Consider the following 20,993-nt stretch of genomic DNA (forward strand, 5'->3'; position numbering starts at 1 on the left):
CTGTCTCTGGATGAGAATTCAGAACAGTAGAGTGACTGTATACTGTGGCTATCAAGGTATATACAACTTACCATTTTGTATTGTAATGTATGTTAGAAAAGGATGGTGCCACCATAGTTGACTGCGAGGACATCAGTATTATGAACTATTCTTTTACAGTATACCTCAGAGAGCTGGCTACAACAGCGACTGTTCCCTGTGTTAAGGGCGGTTGATGAATAGCCTGAAATGACAGTGAGGGTGGCAACGGGAAACCACCTCAATTAATTTTCCCCAGAAAATCATGACTGAATTTCAGCCATGATTGGACCTGCTGAAAGGCAGAACAACCTATTACAATTATTTTCAAACATTGTAGAACTGAATTTCTAGTAAAGACTGTCGCTATATCTTATAAATGAAGTTGAAATGGATCAGTGTAGTAATAGGTAATTTATTTATTTTATAAAACTGATAATTACATTAGTTAAATTAAAGAAGAAAATCAAGACATTAATGCACTGAAGCATATAGTATATCATATGGCCAGCGTTTACAAAGACAAGCTATAAGAAAATCATAGTAAAAAAATAAAAATTTATAAAGTAAAATATAATTCCTTTTTACTATATATTTCCACTTGTTTCTATTTATTTGAACATTTACTATAGATGTAAAACATAGTATTTCAGTTACACAACGCTATATTTTATTTCCCTATAAAATTCAACAAATTACAAATATCTGTTTTGTTGGTTTTGTTGTATTATCATGGATGTATGAGATATTCTTTGAAAACTGGTGTCTCTAAATTTCGTCTGAGATTTTGAAAATGAGATAATGGATACTCATGTTGACTAGATCTAGACATATTCAGTGAATAATTATTTCTGCTAAACGTGCCAACATTTATCTTGATGAATTGTAAAACTGGCCTCAGCGTAAGTGTGTTTTCCTTTGATGAAATTCAATGGTCAGTTCTGAAACAAAGTAATAATGCGAATTAGAACATTTGTGTATTAACTAATAAATATGACTTAGATTCATTGTAATTTGGAATAATTTCAAGCTACATTTTCCAGTGTTACCTCTCCGAACTCCTAAATGGAATGGGTCAACACGTTTGAACAAGCATATCGCTTAGAAATATTATTAATAATACAACAGAGTACTACTAAACACATAGAATATCAAATGCAGTACAAGAGCTATGTGTATAAAAAACACATTGATACAAAATTGAGCTTGGAAAATTGTACAGAGGTGCCAGCGTCAAACTTTGCAGATCTCGTTCCATGTTATGACCTTTCATAATATTAATATTGACGGCGATCCTAATCATTATAGAAACATTTTGATGTTTTTGAACAAACCAATTCATTTCTCTGTACATTTACATCTGATTTACATGAAGTATTCGCCACGTAAAATGAATTTGTGAAGCCGTCTTTGCTACAGTTCTAAAGTCTCACTAAGTTCTTTCGGTGACGCAAATATGTACAAATAATACTTTTCCCCCACTTTTCCACCTGGAACCTAGATTAGTGCCTTTGTTTAGTATATATTTCCAATGGTGTACGATAAAATGCTTTGCTTGCCACGGTCAATTGTACCAGCAGATAACATTCATAGCCATACCTAGCAGGATTTAATAAATAGGAAAATTTATCAAGTGCCTTGTCAATAAAACTTGCGCATATTTTTGTAAATGTTAGTATAATGACAAGCGGCGTTTGGGGCATTAGGTAGCGAATGTTTTCTGTTAAACTCATTTCAAATAAAATGTTCAAGTACCCATTCTCGATCTGAGCCAAAATGGTAATTTAACATCAGTTATATATCTCGTATATCTATTGCTCAGATATGTTGGTAATTTTCCTTTTAACATCTATCCCATATTCTCACTAAATTTATAGTTTGCAGCTAAGACAACTAGGCCAGCAGTTTAAAAGCCATCCTCTACACTGCCACCAATGACTGTCCTTCTTCAACAATGAGTTATGTAGCGCTAATCACACACACTCTCAGAAAAAGAAGAAGAAGAACTAGTGCTGAGTGGCAGTCTTCCATACTTTCATACCCTATGATACCTCATACTTTTACGAAGATGATTAGAAGGATGTTGTAAAAATAACGCGAAAAACACTTTGAACATATAATGTTAACTCAAAAATCACACAGAGGTATGACGTACTGAAAGAAATAACCATAGTATAATTTCTTTTGAAATTCCGATAATTTTCCTGTTTATTAAATACTGCTATGTATGGCTATGAATGTTATCCGTCGGAACAATTGCCTGTAACAAGCAAAACATTTTATCCTATCCCATTGGACATTTACTAAACACATATTACGTTTCTTCATATTGCCGTCTAAAATTATGTATTACATTCAGGTAGAAAATACTGTACGATTACAGTAGGGTCTCCTCCCACCTCCTGATTTGTTGCACTGAGTAGCATAAGTCACTGATCAGTAATGAAGAGGTCTGTTAGCTGAAAAGGATTTGAACTGCTTACTCTGTTGTATTCAGTACAATAAATGTATTTTCCTGTTTTCGTGGAAAGTAATTATGAATTTTCAACAGAACATACATTGGTAAACTTTCAAGGGCACAACCCTGGATAACTTGCTTGTGCAATATATTGAAAGTAGTATAATACCTTACAGGCCATATTTATTAAAATACAGTCTCCTTTACTTTAATATGTTCAAAGCAGTCAGATTTAATTAAAAATTACACTTGTCACAGTTATAGTGTTGAAGCAAGAATGCTCTTATAGAATTGTTATAGTGAAATATAAACAGTGCGCAAGCCTCAGCAGAAGAACAACACGACATTATTTAAAACCAATCATGCAAATTATCACTTTTTTGTCCTTGCTTGAGGTGGCATAAGCAACACATCCAAGGGGAAGTAGTGAGCTCTTCCATGTGAAACTGAAAAAGGTTGAGGGAAGTCAGGTGTGGCAAGCTGAGCAAAATGTTTACCTGAATACGATCTAGGATATGTAAATAGAGAAAACACCAAACTTTCCATCTTACATTCACAGGATTGTAGCATATTTGGTAGGTAAATCACCTGCATGTACAAGTATGATTACAATTTTGTGATTTATATGAAAGTAAAGATAGTTTATATTAAGATTGGATCGTCACTTTGACCCTTTAAAGTGCTAATTATTTCAGAATGAAGAGACAATTAAATGCTAAATTTATTTTTATCTCAGTGTACCTCGTCAATGCGTTGGGCCAATTGAATCCATCCACCATTTAATTACTGCTCTGTATTACTTATTAAGTCACTTTTGCACATGCATACACTGATTTATATTATTTATTGTAATAAGTTTCCCTGTCCTTTAATAATGTTGAAGCTTGTAGTACAGTAAAAGTAATTTTTGTTGCAGAGTCCTGCATCACATGTGCTTAAACCAGTGGATATGTGATCGAGGTGTTACAGGGGAGTTCAACTAGACGGACATAACGCAGATTATTTAAATATCATGTTCCTCAAACAAATGCGTACTTATGTGTTGGTTGTTTTGATACATTACGAGAATATTTATAGTTATATGCCCTGTCACAAGACGTCTGCTGTGGTTAAGTATACGTCCTAACACTGTCGCTGCAAACAAGTGTGGTTTAAAAGAGCATTGATAGTGATAAACCATTTTCAAAGATTAAAACAGTATCTTCTGTGTGAAATGTGTTACGCATTTCACAATTTTTTCAGTTTAATGTTTTTTTAAAATATGAAGCTACATTTAGAATTCATAATAGGTTATCTTCTTGGTTTTATTACGCTGCAGTTCCATTCAGGTATATTTCATTCTCTTGCTGGTTTTCGCATATATCCTGTTCTTTCTTCAAGGCTCGTCTTATAAACTAAATTCCTTTATGGAAGAAAGAAACTTCAAGAGATGAAAACTGTGATGTTGAAAGCTGTTTATCGTCATTATAACTAACATCCACTTCATAACTTCACTTCAATGCATTTCTGGGAACAGAACAAAATTAAGCAAATATATGCGCACGTACATCGATCACACACATACACCCAAATTCCAATTCCATTTACGCAACGAATTTTTTCAATTTACAAACATCAAAATACATTTGTGGACGTCAAATTTTTCTTTACTTACCAATGTTCAGAAAGAAAATTCTGTTCAGCTAATATTTATTGGTAGGCCTGGCCTACAATTATATTAGTGTTGTTATATAAGCATTGTTTATTAAATAATTTGTTCCGATATTATCTCCTTTATCACAAGGGTTTCATTAGTTTAGGTCAGAAATCTGAAATTTACTTATAAAGGTTACCAGTATCAATATTTTCATCAAGATCTAAGTAGTCGTATACCCTTCGTTATAAGGAAATTATTGTGGAAAATGTAGCATTCGTCTGCTTGGCTTAATAGTGGCCTTCGGTTCACAGGGCTTCGGGTTCGATTCTAGGCCGGGAGATTGTGAATTTGCCTGGTTAATTCTTCTATCACCGGAGTGGGTGTTTTTGCTCGTCTTAACATACATCTTCATTTACATACATACTGCACTAAAAACCACCGTAGAAACTCGCAGACGTCTATCCAGGCGTCAGAAAGGCACCCGGCCATAAAATGGGGCTAAATCCACATAAAGTGCCGACCCCAGACAATTGGGAAAAGGGCAAAAAGAAGAAGAATATGAAGTACAAGAAGAAGAAGAAAAAGATTGTGGACTCTTGAGAAACAAGCAATGAATGAAATACTTAATTGTTTACAAAGTATAGGTAAACCTCTATTCGTATCACAAAATATCTTCTTAGTTTTATTACGCTGTAGTTTCATTCAGGTATATTTCATTCTCCTGCCCCTAATGTAAAAATCTAATGAAAATTTCAGTGTAGTCTTTGGTAAAACTGACAGATATTTAATTTTGGTGATGATGTGCTGGTGTAAAGGACATAACAAGAAAAGGAATTGGATTTACTATAAACGTTCTCTACTCTTCTCACGCATCATGAAAATAATTTTAGAGTTACCAATGTTATATTAAGATGCGCAATTGTCATAGAATATAGGAGCATGGTGTTGGCGGTGGCGATTTCATTTTGAACCTTCAAACATGGAAATTATCTGCCTAATTACAACGGGCGTGACAAGGAGAGTTCAGGAGATCTCCTGATTGTAAGCTTGCGGTTATATCGTACGTCCGGTACGACGTAGCCGTACACTTGGTAAGGCGGGCATAAAAAGCCATAAAATAGATTAGCATAGATTTTGGATCAGGTATTTTTCGATAAGGTGAAGATAATGATGGCACCAACCCACAATCAGGAAATATAAAATATTGCAAAGACTATTATGGTATTAATTATGGTACGCTATGTTTGTTTACAGGCCTTTTGGAAAATCGAGTAGTTTATCTTGGTGGAGGGTAGGAAGGATTAAAACCAGTGGTTACTAGGTTAGGATTTTGAGAGTTTCTTAGTTTTTGAGAAGACGTAGGCTGAGTTAAGATCTATTGGCCATAAGGAGGGATTACGGGTCAGAGGTAAATTATTACAGGCGATGAAAGACAATATTGACAATCAGGCTGCAGGCTGATGAAAGAAATCGGTTTTCATTGTGTTTTCAAATGCACTGTATCTTCTGGTATGGACTAGAACAGGTTTCTTACTTTCATTGATTTGTCACGGTCTCATATTTTACTCTGGTAGTATGGAAGTGACTGAGATATGAGGATTTCTAGTAGCATCATTCATTATGCAGCCGGTCTCTACTATGAACAGTGTGAAAGTGTTGCTCATACGGTCAGTTAGTATATACATTTCAGTAGTCTTGACAGACTGGTATGAAATGGCACCCTTTGACTCAATGAGAAAAGCATGGAGAAACTATATCATTTCCCTAGTATGCATTTTCAGTGACTCTTTGCATATCTACGACAGTTAATGGTGAAATGAAATGGTGTATGGCTTTTAGTGCCGGGAGTGTCCGAGGACAATTTCGGCTCGCCAGGTGCAGGTCTTTTGAATTGATGCCTATAGTCGTGATGAGGATGAAATGAAGATGAAGATGACACCCAGCCCCCGTGCCAGCGTAATTAACCAATTATGCTTAACATTCCCGACCCTGCCGGGAATCGAACCCGGGACCCCTGTGACCAAAGGCCAGCACCCTAACCATTTAGCCATGGAGCCGGACACAGTTAATGGTAGAACCGATGAATATCAAAGCAACTTTTGGACTGGACATTACACACACACACACACACACACACACACACGAGGAGATTAAGCTAGACTGTATCGTTTACCATCATTCCATATATATTATTTTCTTAAAGGCAGGGTGAGATTCAGTTGGGTATAAATATGGTTACAGTTTGGCTAGTGCCGATAAATTGGTCTGAATGGCAATGTGATCTCAACGAAATTTGAAAATAATTCAGGAAGTTTATTATGAAAATCAGCAGTTCCAGTGATAAAGTGGAGGAAACATAAGAAGTTTCCAGGCTAGTTAGAGGATTCTTAATTGGAGAAGGTGAACTGTGGTGTGAGGAATCGAGTGGAGATTAACCATAGATAGTGCAGTGAGTCATTTGTCCCTATTTTATTTTGTGGCGCTCTTGAGGAAAGCATAAGTCAAGCGATACGATTTTAAAGGACGAGGAAAAGACGTGATGTGTTGAGAAATATCTTTTTCGATTTTACTTCCATACTGTATGTTAGCCTGATCCTTAAACTGCATTATGGCATCAGCACTGTCAGTGGACTGGAAATTCTCTAAAAATCCTGCCGATACAGGTATTGCACACATGCAAATTCGGTAAAATCTATCTAATAATGTTAGATGTACGGCAAATGCCCAGTATTTAGGATAGAGGCGTCTGGTTTTCAAAAAAAAAAAAAAAGTTTGTTATAATATGTACCATTTATATATATCTATATATATAAAATAAGGGTTTTGTCTGTACATTGCTCAGAATTTGAAAAGAATGGTATTTCTGTATCGGTCATGTCCATAGTAACAAGAAAATGTACTTTTTACTTTTCCGTAATTTCTGTCTGTCTGTATGTATGTACACGTATCATGAGGAAACGGCTGAAGGGAATTTAATGAAAATCGGTATGTAAAGTTGGGAGATGAGCCGCTACAATCTAGGCTATAAATAATTTTATTCACGCCGAGTGAAATGGTAGTTTAGGGGAAGGCCTTAAATTTAATTTGCGAATATTTATATTATTAGCGGTCCTATCGATAAATACTATATAACTAAAGTTATATAGAATTACATTTCCAATCAATTATGTCTTATACATTTTTACCGTACCGGCTCTGATAACACAGACATTAATGAATTTGTAGTTTTGTTGCTAAGTGCACATCAACGCCTAGCCACGAGAAAATGGGTTAACAGAATTTAATGAAAACCGCTATATAGAGTCGGGGAATAAGAAACTACAGTCTAGGCTGTAAATAATTTTATTCGCCCGAGATGAAATGGTAGTTTAGGGGAAGGCGCCTAAAATTTAATTTTTAAATACCGGTACCTATGTTATTGGTGCTATCGAAAAGTACTATATAACAAAAATTATAGACAATACAATTGCCGATCATTATGTTTCATTCAGTTTAACTGTACCAACTATGATAAGAGTGGTATTTCAGAAGGCCTACAATATCGAAAACGCATAACACTGATCAACAATAACTTTACATTGGCCATTGTTCGTTACTGATCAAAACTTTACATTGACCATTGTTTGTTGTGATGTTCTTCGTTTCTTATGGTCCCGCTCAACTCCGATAGATGGGATTACTACTGCGTACTGAGTATAACAGCCCGACTGAACATTGGCGGGAAATAGCTGGGGAGTTGGAAAACTGTCTTCTTTAGCATGCAATTCCTCTGGTTCATGAAGTCTCCGTGGCTCAGACTGCAGCGCGTCAGCCTCTCACCACTGGTAACCGTGGTTCAAATCCCGGTCACTCCATGTGAGATTTGTGCTGGACAAAGCGGAGGCGGGACATGTTTTTCTCCGGGTACTCCGGTTTTCCCTGTCATCTTTCATTCCAGCAACACTCTCCATTCTCATTTCATAGCATCTACCAGTCATTAATGTATCACTGGGAGTGGCGACCCCATCGTACTAACAGCCTATTTATTACATCCCTCACCCGGCCAATGACTGGAAAACAGGTTGTAGGTTTTCATTTTCCTCTGGTTCATATATTTTCTGATACTGCAGGTACGTAACACACTGGTTCATCATAGTATACCAGTTATTCGATCCCTACTCTGACGCGTTGTTTTGAATGAGCTGTATGCACACTTACGGCAGAGGCTCACTTAGTAGTAGTAGTAGTAGTAGTAGTAGTAGTAGTAGTATGACCTGGTCTAGAATTACTATTTAAGCCTATTTCCAAATATAGCAGTAGTATCACCTGGTCTAGAATTACTATTTAAGCCCATTTCAAATTATAGCACCACAATTCACTAAATAACTCAAAAGTCAACCCTGAAAAGAGCCGTTTCTTAAGAAAAGCTTCTTCCTCTTCACTTTTATTAAATTCTACATTCATTTAATTCCAAATTAGCAGTGAAGAGGGGGCTTCTCCTCTGGTTTAGAGGAAAAAATTGCCTTCAAATCAGATAGGTTTTTCCGTTGCCATTGTAGTGAATTGAGATTTTCCGACTCATCGGGTACTCCTCGGAAACAGATTAGTAAAAAGGCATAGTTTTTGCCCTGGGACTCTCCACTATTCGCCTTCCCCCCCACTCCCCCCCGCACCACAGAAAAAGACAAAGAGTGTTCACGGATCAGAACTGTCTGCGACATGGTCATTCCAGCTCTGGAATTCCAGCATAGTACTGCTCGCTAAAAGTGAGAAAGTGTGTGGTCTTTCATTTGATGGAGTATTTCATATGAAAGTATTTAATCGCGCCATTCCTACTGGCGTCATTGAAATGACCTATGTTCATTTCAGTTGGAAAAACCACTAAGACAGTCTTTCTGAGGATGTAAAATAGCTGGTGGAGAGTGAGTGTCTGCCATTATAATGAAAACTCCCCAACCTGGTGGTGACTGATGGTAGGCAAGCGGGCCTATCATTACAATGAAAATTCCCTAACAGAGTCTTCATATGAGAAAAGACGTTTGGTGACTTCCCCGTCGCGTTTCTTGGCTAACGTTAAGAGCTATGCAATTTAATACAATCTTGCTCACACCGTGTACACTACCTAGCCTAGAATTCTGTATACCTGGCGAGTTGGCCGTGCGCGTAGAGGCGCGCGGCTGTGAGCTTGCATCCGGGAGATAGTAGGTTCGAATCCCACTATCGGCAGCCCTGAAAATGGTTTTCCGTGGTTTCCCATTTTCACACCAGGCAAATGCTGGGGCTGTACCTTAATTAAGGCCACGGCCGCTTCCTTCCAACTCCTAGGCGTTTCCTATCCCATCGTCGCCAGAAGACCTATCTGTGTCGGTGCGACGTAAAGCCCCTACCAAAAAAAAAAATCTGTATACAATGTAGAATTCCGTAGCGAAGCACGGGTACATCAGCTAGTAAAAATATAAAGAAACAAAATATTATTACTTTGTAACTGTCATATATTGCTCAATTTTTAGATATATTTTGCCGTGTGGGTATTAAATAGGATGCATTTTGGATAGCTTATAGGCCTACATACACTGGAGGTTACAGACATTTCAGGAAACGGCATCAAAAATATTAATTTTTCTAATACCTAATCCTAAAGCCATGCGACCGAGCTCGATAGATTCAGTCGCTTAAGTGCGGCCAGGATCCAGTATTCGGGAGATAGTGGGCCCCACTGTCGGTAGCCTTGAAGGTGGTTTTCCGTGGTTTCCTATTTTCACACCAGGAAAATGTTGGGGCTGTACCTTAATTAATGCTACGGCCGCTTCCTTCCCACTCCTAGCACTTTTCTGCCCAATCGTCGCCGTAAGACCCATCTGTGTCGGTTGCGACGCAAAACAGCTTGTACACGAAAGCCATGCGGTCAAGAAAATATAGCATGGACATCCTAGTTGTTCATGAACTAGATAAAACCTTCTCTAACTTGTATTAAAAGAGAAGAAAAACCATGGTATGATTAGATTGTGCCTGGCAATGTTGGCTATTTTTAAATATGATTCAATCATTGTAGTGTATTTGGAATTCTAAAGGTTAAATCCATAACTTAGGGAACAGCTTGTAGTGTTGGCGTAATAATAAGAAATTAAGTGTAAGTCATTAAGGCCCGGTTTCATCAACACATGTTAGTACTTAACAAGGTGTTAAATCATTTTAACATACCATTTAAGAAAATTTGCGTTTCATCAACAAATGTTAACATTAACAAATGTTAAACAGCGTATTAAAGTTAACATCAGACATTTCCAATGTTAAATGGCTAACATTAGCATTTAGCAACCTGTTCCAAAATGGCTGCTGTGAATCGCGCTTTCGAGGCGGAATTGCTCTATTTAGATCTTTTACAAAACAATCCTGATCGAAGAAGAATTCAGCGACGTAATGACTTAGAAAATTTGACGGATCCGAAATTCCTTCATAGATACAGGTTATCGAAAACAGTCGTTGCTAAGGTTGTTGACGAAATTCAAGTGAGGTTAGAATATCCTACGAAGAGAAACATACCTCTTTCTCCAATGTTGCAGGTACTGATAATATACGAGTTTTTGCTACAGGTTATTTTCACATAATGGCCGGAGACAATGCTGGAATTTCTAAAGCCACTGTTAATAGAGTTGTTTGTCGGGTGTCTGCAGCAATAGCAACCATGAGAAGGAGGTATGTAACATTCCCTTCAGTAGAAGAGCGTCAGCATATTATCCGCGACTTCTATGAAATAAGCCGTTTTCCTGGTGTTTGTTCTACGTGCAATAGATTCCACACATGTAAGAATCCAATCACCTGGAGGCAATTGGGCCGAAATATATCGTAATCGAAAGGGATATTTCTCTGTTAATGTTAATGTTCAGGTGATTCGTGAGCCTAACCTCCAAATCAGGGATATACTTGCTAGGTGGTCTGGTTCTGCACACGACAATACAATATTTATAACTCCCATATCGGAGCACAGTTTGAAGTGGGACAATTAACAAAGTGATTTTGTTAGGTGCCAGCGGATACCCGCTAAAGAAAGTATCTGTTTACCCCATTGAAACCCTCGCGGACTTTTCCCGCGCCTCGTCCTTTTCTTTTATCGTCAAGCCATCTGTGCGCTTGCACTCAATAACTTATATATATTTAATAACTAATTCAATTAACAACTCTTTTTCGAAGGAGGAAAAATTAGAACTACGATTCCGTTTCACTTCACGCGCCATATTTTACAGCTGTGCTCAAACAAAAGCGCATCGGAGCGCGCTGTAAAACAGCATGTTCGTACCACTGCCTCCTTGATTCGCACCAGTTCGCAATATTGGGAGAGTTAACAGTCGATTAGTTAACATTTCACAAGAAAAGTTTGATGAAACGCAAGAAACCTAACAAGGTTAAATTTCTAACTCCGTATTAACTAACTACTTGTTAGTATATATTTAACATGTGTTGATGAAACCGGGCCTAAGTGTTTTGCAGCCCATGAGCACCTGAGAGCCAGATAACATGATGATCAGAGGGAAATTTCATATGTTTTGATAGATTACCACTGTAATTATTTATAGTTAATTTAATTAAATATCCAAAACAATCCAGTTCTGTAACTAGTAAGTTTTTGATCAAGGGCCAAAAATTTTATTGATCCCTCTTTTAAAAATTAATTATTCCTATATTAAAATATCCGAAGCCCCACATAGTTCCCTGTTAACCTTGATTTTCTAAAAGGGTAAAAGGAAGTTAATATTGAAATTGTGTTCTACGGAAATTAGAGTAAAACTCCTGAGCATAGAGAGCATTTCTTTAACACGTCATTTGTTAAAAGTAAATATTCTATTGTAACCTTTTGCATAACATTTTTGTTGTAAATATAAACGCAAAAAAAAAAAAAAGAAAAAAAAAGCGACAGGAAACTGAGTTGGGTCTAATTTCTAGGTTACTTCATAGTTTATGAAGACGTAAACTACGAGAATCAGGGAAGATATTCTTTGCCGAAGGGTTTTGCTATGATTGCAGTGCCGGAAGAAAATTTGGCGGAGAAGTGGATTGGTTTTTACGCTAAAAAAGACGAGATTATCAACCCTTCAACAGATAATCTAAACTAATTAAAGAATGCTGCCCTGAAACATTATTTGTGGTAAGACTCACCTCATTTGTAGTTCAATTATATCGTCTTCTACAACGACCTTGGGCAAAGAACCATCCTGGTGGACATGTTGGTTGTTTCCGCTTGAAGAGGTTGTTGTAATCGATGTCATTTGTGGGAGGGATCATTTTACCTTCACGTTCACACAGTATGCCGTTCATTGAGCATATTATGAGTATTACGAAGAGGAGGCAGTATTGGAGCTTCATTCTGTATGCTCTACCAGAACTACCAAGTGTAAAGTACGCAGGAAGTAATTAGAAATATCTGATTTCCTATACATCTACTCTTGGAACTTAATTATCGAAAAGAAGGGGAAACGTGGTCGACATTCACGTAATTTAATTAGAATTACTCCACTGCCAATAACGAACTTGTCGTATATGAATGTCTAATGAATGAAGCTGCTCCTTTTTGAAGTTAGCCTACTATACGACGGCGAGACACTGAAATGAAATGGTGTATGGCTTTTAGTATGCTTTGGCTGGTGGGATGTAGTGTTTACAGTGCACTAACTTATGTCTTCTGGCATGGGCTAGAATAAATATGTTACTTTCAGTGATCTGCCTCTGTCTCATCCTTGACCGAGGTATGAGAGATCCTAGTAATGTCATCCCTTATGCAGCCAGTCCCTGTTATGAATGGTGTGAAAATATCGCTCACGTGGTCGGTTGGCGCATGCATTTAAGTGGACCTGGCCGGCGGATATGTAATAGCAACTTCTGGCCTGGTGAGAAAAGCAACGGGAAAGTACCTCACTCCTCATTTCCCTAGTATGGCTCTTCAGTGAGGCCTAGGCTATCTATGACAACTACTGGCGGAGCTGTGGAGGATGAAACCAGCCTTCGGGATGAATACCTAACATACAACAACATATGGCTTTTAGTGCCGGGAGTGTCCGAGGACATGTTTGGCTTGCCAGGTTCAGGTCTTTTGATTTGACGGCCTGCGCGTCGTGATGAGGATGAAATAATGATGAAGACGACACATTCGCCCAGCCTCCGTGCCATCGGAATTAACTAATGATGGTTAAATTTCTCGACCCTGACGGGAATCAAACCCGGGACCCCTGTTACTAAAGGCCAGCACACTAACCATTTAGCCATACAGCCGGACTCTAGGCGAGACAAAACGCTAGCAATGAAACATGCTTGAAAGAAGCATGGTTCAGATATTTTAGAGAAAAATAGTAACGGACAAATACGCACAAAAATTTACAAACTAGTACTCCAAATGCATATTTCTACTCCATTACGTTATAAGAAAGAAAATAGGGCTAATTTATCAAACTTGACACGGAACGAACCTGATCAGGTCTGATACTACAGTTACACTAGTAAAAACCAATACCGAACATTCAGCAACTGTACGGCACTATTCATTATGGTGTCCAGAATTTGTACAAATTGTGCACCTGTTCTGTCATAAGTGAACATAGTTGCCATTTAACAAACTTTCACCGAGTGGGTGGGCCGCGCGGTTGGGAACGCGTAGGTGTGAGATGATTAGTTCGAATCCCACCGTTGGCAGCCCTGAAGATGGTTTCTGTGTATTCCCATTTCAAAGCTGGGAAAATGCTGGGGATGTACCTTAACCACTGCCTTCCCAACCCTTTATCATCCTTGCGTCGCCAAAAACCTTCGATGCGTTCGTTCAACTTTAAACCACTGGTATAAAAATTAAAACTAATCTCATAATTGTTGAACTTGAGTTTTCCTATTTCCTTATTTCCGATAATATTAACGTATTGTGAACATCTTCAGTTTTATTTTGTGTTAATTGTAGTGTATCCTTGGCTTCTTGCATGTTAAAGAACTGCAGGATCCAATTCCGAAACCTGGGCGTCTCATGAAGACTGTTGGATCTAAAGCATGAATAATAATAATAATAATAATAATAATAATAATAATAATAATAATAATAATAATAATAATAATAATAATGATGATGTCAGTCCCGTGGAATGGGGCTAGTGTGTCTGCGTCTTACGCAGGGTCCTAGATTTAATTCCCGAATAGTCCCGGGATTTAATTCTGGTCTAAGAGCTAGAACGGGGTTCTCTCAACTTTCGTGTGACCTACTTGGGAGCTGTCTGAAAGGCAGCCGACCCGGTCGCGGCAGACAAACAATGCCGTTGAGAATAGCACGCTGACCACATGCATTCCGATATTTGCAGTCCATCTGATTTGGTAGCAGCCGTCTTGACAGGCCAGGGGCCTCAATGATCTATGTTCCGATGGGTTAGTTTGATAATAATACAAATAATTATATAAATAAAAAACAATTCGTAGTCTATAATATAGGCTATAGATATAATAGTCTTCATTTTCTACCGTGTGCATTAAACATGCGATCTAGAATTAAAAGTACTATATTATCAATAAAATAAATAAATAAATAAATAAATAAATAAATAAATAAATAAATAAATAAAACTAAGCCGATCAAACAATCTAACACAACTATTATTTAACGATTGTTTTACTAATTAGTAAGAACAGAATTACACAGTTCTTCTTATGACTTATTTTATAATAAGTGCACTAATAAACTTACGCGAATTAGTGTGCGACATCTTCCCCTAATGTACTTTTTGCCTTTTGGACAGGTGGGCACTGACAGCTTCGCGGTGTCTGGACCCCTTCCGATCATGGTTGAACTTTTGGGGTTATTTTCCAATATTACTTCTGTGGTGAGTGACAGAACAAGTACTACCAGCAACAAATACTTTAACATGATAGCTCCCGGTGATGTATATCTTCATCAACACGACGGCGAGGACGAAATGAGTGTGTGCCATTCCAGTCCAATGAACAGCTTGACTTTCAGCCTTCTCTACGTCATCCTTTTCTTTTCCTTATTTGTTATCTACTCAAGAAAACTGATATTCAATAATGTAGCTGAACATGCCGAGAATGGAAGTTCTATAGACCTCCAGCTGTTCACCTTCCATTAGTTTTATCTCCATAATCGTTATCATCGGCATCATCATCATTGCAACAGGACTAGCAGCATCTTAATCAATAGTTCAGTACTTCATTTGAGAATATAGACGTTTTTGGATTCCTGAGAGTCAGAAGGGAGATGCCACACAGAATTCAATAATGGAGGAAGTATTCCCGATAAGTAAGGCTTGGCAATAATAATAATAATAATAATAATAATAATAATAATAATAATAATAATAATAATAATAATAATAATAATAATAATAATAATAATAATATAAATAGGCGTGCGTGACCGTATAATTCACCTTGCAGCCAAAATTACCTAATGCAGACCACTGGTGTTTGTGTATGGTAGTAGTCTCGAGTCTCCCATCGTGAACAATGGTGGTTGCGTGTCGGTAGTCATGGTGGTTGAAAGTGGCCAACTGTATATAAAACTAGACGTGTGTGTTCGTATACTCCACCTTGCAGCCAAAACTACCCATCGCAGACCACTGGTGTTTGTGTGTGGTACTAGATATTTTTGTCCCATCTTGCACTATGTGGTTAATTGTATGTAGTCGTGGTGGTGTGGGAGATGTGGAGGTTGAATGTGGCCGACTATATATAAAAAAGTTTAGCCCTACCTGTGTGTCGTTTATTTCACCTTGTAGCCACAACTATTCATTGTGTGTGGTAGTAGCCTCGAGTCTCCCATCGTGCGCTATAGTAGTCGCATGCCGGTATCTGTGGTGGACTGGGAGATGGTGGGGTTTGAAATTGGCTGACTGTATATACAAATAGGCATGTGTGTCCTTATGTTTCACATCACAGCCACAAATACCCACCACAGACCACTGGTGTTTGTGTGTGGTATAGACCTCCATTCTCCCATCGTACACTACTGTGGTTGCGTGTCTGTAGCTGTAGCGGTGTAGGGGATGTGGGGCTTGAAAATGATTGAATTCGTCATTGAATATATTAAAATGAGTGAGAATGTACTGGAAGGATTGCAGTGAGATAGTTCTCTAGAAGGCTGTGATATGTACTCCTTGGTTTTGTGTACCATCTTTAATTGATCTGGCAGGAGTATGGTGATTTCAGAACCACAACAGTAGGCTGCTTGAGAGCATCTCTGAGTATTTTCTGTAATTTTTGAATATAAAGCAGATACTGGAACAGCTCCTCAACAATATCTTTGGAGCAGTAATCTTAACCCTCCGAAAATCGTAAAAGTAGTTATTGGGACGTAAAGCAAATAACATTAGTAATCCTAACCGGCAAAAAGAAAAAGAAAAAAAAAAAAAAAGGAAAATCGGTTTTCATACTAAGAATTCCATTGTCTCAAATGATTTGTCATGTTGTTTCAAACGATGTGAGATTTACCTTATAATATGACTATCAATAATGCTCAGGGTCAAACGTTCCACTATCGTGGAGTTAATTTGAAGGATTCGTGTTTCGCACATGGTCAGCTTTACGTTGCTTTCTCACGTGTCGGACAAGCAGAAAATCTGTTTGTGCAAGCGCCAGACAACAAGGCAACAACAATCTAGTGTAGAAGAATGTATTTGTATGAAATTACTTAGTATGAAAGACTTTTATGTACCCCCAAAAAGCATAAATATAAATGAAAGAAAAAAGAGTGGTCTTTTAATGCACGTCTTCTGGATTATATAGAGAAAACTGCAAGGATGTACAAAGAAGACCCAGAGAAGCTGGCTCTCTTCAGCTAGTAGTATTTTTTTTTTTTTTTTTTTTTACAATTTTGCTTTACGTCGCACCGACACAGGTAGGTATTACGGTGACGATGAGATAGGAAAGGGCTAGGAATTGGAAGGAAGCTGTCGTGGCTTTAATTAAGGGTTCGAATCCCACAGTCGGCAGCCCTGAAGATGGTTTTCCGTGGTTTCCCATTTTCACACCAGGCCATCGTCGCCATAAGACCTATCTGTGTCAGTGTGACGTAAAGCCACTAGCAGAAAAAATAATAATACTATGGCCGCACTACCAATTTGCAGGCCTCCTGCGATTTAGGCGGCTAAACAAGGAGCAAAGTAATCTCCGCACAGGCCGCGAAATCCCTTGGAGGAATGCACTATTTGTAACCTCGGCACTAAGTGGGCCTATGCCCAGCCGTTTTAGTTCCCGGGAATTAAACTAATCCTCATTTTTATGTAGGCTGAGTGAACTTCAGGGCCATGAACCGCCCCAGAAGTTGAAATCTCGTTTCTAAACTTTTAATCGGACGTTGCTCCTTTTGGGTGAACCGAGCATGCCTTTACGAACTCAGCTAGGTAGCCCTCTGATCTAGACGGTCTGCCTTCCAATTTGAGAGATCCATATGTATACATTTACTGGTAAAATAAACGTCATTCAGCAGCTGCAAAAGACTGATTTAAGAATCCTGGTGGATTCTGTGGCAAAATGTTCACCCGAAATTACTCGTTGCGTCAGAACGAGCAACAGGTTTTGAACCACTAGTTAAAAACGTTGAAATGAGTCAGGGTGGCTCTTCTAACCGTAGAAACAACGAAAATGACAGGCAAGAAAGAACATTTATTTTATTTACCACCATCGAGATACAATCAGGTCAGAGAAAATAGGATTTGATAACCTCGTCCGTTTGGCCTTCAAAATATCGATTATCACCATCATCTTAGGCAAACATGGTTCCAAACCATTTTCATCTTACTCCACGTCCGTCATAACTGTTATTTTGTACTGTTTTCAAAGAAGAATTTTAATCGAAACTTCCGACGCGGAATCGGGATGTTGTGGGTTCGGATCCCACTGGTGTCCTGTTGGCCATTTTTGTTCTGTACTTAACATCTCTTCAGCACGTACTAATTGTACGGAACTTGACCTAATAGGTTGAAAGTCGGTTTCGATTACAATGCGGTCGTGAAAATTCAATATACATGAATGTTAATGATGAAATCATTTCTTAGCAGATTAACTAGGGGTCTCCATACTATGAAAATCGTTAAATTAAGCATTTTCTTCAATTGTGACGAAAGATGAAGGGATAAAGGGCCGTGAAAGGTTTCAAATTGTGAGTATTGGATAGTTCTATCAAAATAAAGAGACAAATTTCGAAAATCAGTTCCGTAAAAACAGCCTAAAATCGCTTCTAAAATCGTTTATTTCTTTACTAGTTTTCTTTTTGATTCAGATCCTATTTACATAATTCTTTCTGTAATGTGTTCTTTGGTCCAATACTCTCAGGCGTTTTCGATTTTTGAAAAATGTCCACACCGAATATAGTTATAAGGGCTTAAGTGAAACTCTGCAATGACCCACAGTAGCGCTCGTAGTGGTGCTTAAGTGAAACAATGCATTGACTCACTTTAGCGCTCGTAGTGGTAGAAAAACGCAAACTGCTAATTCTAATCGACCGGATAACGATGATTAATTGGATTGTAAGTTTTAGGAATAAATAAATTCTCATACTTTATTATATTTTATTTACGTAAAATTCGTAGCTCATATCCCTAGGATGTTTTAAACATTAAGTTGCTTCTTTGAAGGACTAGAACTGTGGATTTCTTCATTCATCCATTTAACATGTCGAAAAATATTTCTCTCCTTTATTATATTTTCATATCTTCAATGATTACTTCTCTTCCGCCGGGCTGAGTAGATCCGATGGGAGTGTGCTGGCCTTCTGATCCCAACTTGGAATGTTCGATCCTGGCTCAGCCAGTGGTATTTGAATGTACTCAAATACGTCAGTCTAGTGTCGGTAGATTTACTGGCACGGAAAAGAACTCGTGCGGGACAAAATTCCAGCACCTCGGCGTCTCCGAAAACGATAAAAGTGTAGGTAGTGGTACGTAAAACCAATAACATAATTAATATTACTTCCCTTCCGTAACGTACTTCTTAGAAATTTTATTTACAACCTGTGACAATAAAGTTTGGTGAATGAAGTCAGAACGGTCGATCCGGCAACACTGGCGACACACAACGCTGACCTGCATAACAGCAGGTTTTGACCGCCTGCTCCCAAGTTGTTCAGTTGAGCATCGTGTGTTTGCCGTGTTAGATCCGTTTGACACAGTGCGTGTTTAGTGCGTTGGTTCTGAATTGCCAACAGGGACATGAACGACCAAAAGATCAATGTACAGTTTTGTTTTAAGCTTGGCAGGATACCGAAAGAAACGCATGCGATGCTGGTACGTGTTTATGAAGATCAAGCACTGTCCTTGAAGTGTGTGTACGAGTGGTTCACCCGTTTCCAAGGAGGCCGGGAAAGTGTTTCTAATAACCCCCGTAGCGGAAGGCCGGCGACCGCCGTCAGTGACGAAAACATTAATAAGGTGAGGACATTAATCACGAACGATCGGTGATTAACTGTGCGCGTGATAGCGGATGAACTTCAGATTAACCGTGAATCCGTCCGACAAATCGTTTCCCAGAAGTTAGGGAAGAGGAAAACGTGTTCTGGTCTTGTGCCATATCACTTGACTGACGATCACTGTTGCAGAAAAGGCTTCACAGGATTTTTTCGAAATGGCGGATGCGACTCCAAATTTCTTGAACTGTATTGTCACTGAGGATGAAACCAGGTGTCTCAGGTACGACCCTGAAACGAAACGGCAAAGCATGGAATGGCGTTCTCCGGGATCCCCTCGTCGGGAAATTGTCAGAGCCGAAAAGTCACGCATCAAGCTCGCTTTGAAAAGAAATAAATTTGAGGATATTCCTGACATCCAAAGTTCCCAGGATATGTATCGCTGATCTCAGCAGTGCATAGTTATGCGAGGGGACTATTTCGAAGGACAGTAAGGTCACTGTCGTGCATTGTTCTTGTATGTTGATAGTACAGGACTATTCACCGTACTTTATTGTTACAGGTTGTATATTGCCCCTATCTTAATTCAATACTCTTTTATTATTGATTTAGCCTCAGCTACATTTGTCATAAGGCGTAATATGTTATGCACATATTTTCTTCAGTCTTCATCATTACATCTAATGTCTGAATGTCCAAACTTGTATCCAGGCCGCCTACATGGCACCAATGCATGCAACTCGGTAGCTGATGCCGTTCGATTATTATTATTATTATTATTATTATTATTATTATTATTATTATTATTATTATTATTATTATCATAATCATCATCATCACTATCTTCGTTCTAAAAGAGGCTATATCTCCCACATCTCGTACGTTAATATCCTGCAGGAACTCGTCACGAACGGTGTGGTGTGCCGTGAACAACAAACGTACAACACTTCTCTGTATTAGCCTGGTCTCAATAAACCACCGTTCGTAAGTTACCCTTGTAACGAGTCTACCATTTTATTGATTACTTTTAATAGCTTTCTGTTCCGAATTTTAGTGAACATTTGTCCTTTGGAGACTCTCGTTATGTCTCTTCCAAACCAATATACGTCATCATGTGTATTTTTTGTCTGAAATACAGTATGCCTAAATAAGGACGACTATCTTCAAAATATCAGAAAGTAACCAGTAAGCGGTCCCCTTTTTCTTTTGAATATCAAAATGCCAATAAGCCCAACATATAGGAGCATATAAGTACCTGGGAAGACCCCAACTAGAGCATGGTTCTAGTGTACAGGAGTCTCACCAGGATTACGTGATTCGAGAACTGGAAAAAAATCCTAAGGAAAGCAGCTCTGTTTGTTCTGAGTGATTTCCGACAAGAGTAGCATTACGAAAATGTTACAATGCTGGATTAAGTGGTATGTTCCGAGCTGTCAGAGGAGAGATGGCGTGGAATGACAATGGTAGATGAATACGTTTGAGTGGTTTTTTAAAAGTGGGAAAGATCACAATGTGAAGATAAA

The 20,993-nt window shown here is 38.3% G+C and overlaps 1 long non-coding RNA gene across 1 annotated transcript; it reads right to left on the reverse strand.

Moving 5' to 3' along the window:
* Nucleotides 1-413: 413 nt before the first annotated feature.
* On the reverse strand, nucleotides 414-15,020 carry LOC136867223 (uncharacterized). Its single transcript, XR_010859642.2, has 2 exons — nucleotides 14,800-15,020; nucleotides 414-959 (listed from the first exon to the last, which is right to left on the reverse strand). It is a non-coding gene; the product is annotated as an uncharacterized lncRNA (long non-coding RNA).
* Nucleotides 15,021-20,993: the final 5,973 nt, after the last annotated feature.

This window comes from Anabrus simplex, chromosome 1, assembly GCF_040414725.1.
Source record: "Anabrus simplex isolate iqAnaSimp1 chromosome 1, ASM4041472v1, whole genome shotgun sequence".
NCBI classification, from domain to species: Eukaryota; Metazoa; Arthropoda; class Insecta; order Orthoptera; family Tettigoniidae; genus Anabrus; species Anabrus simplex.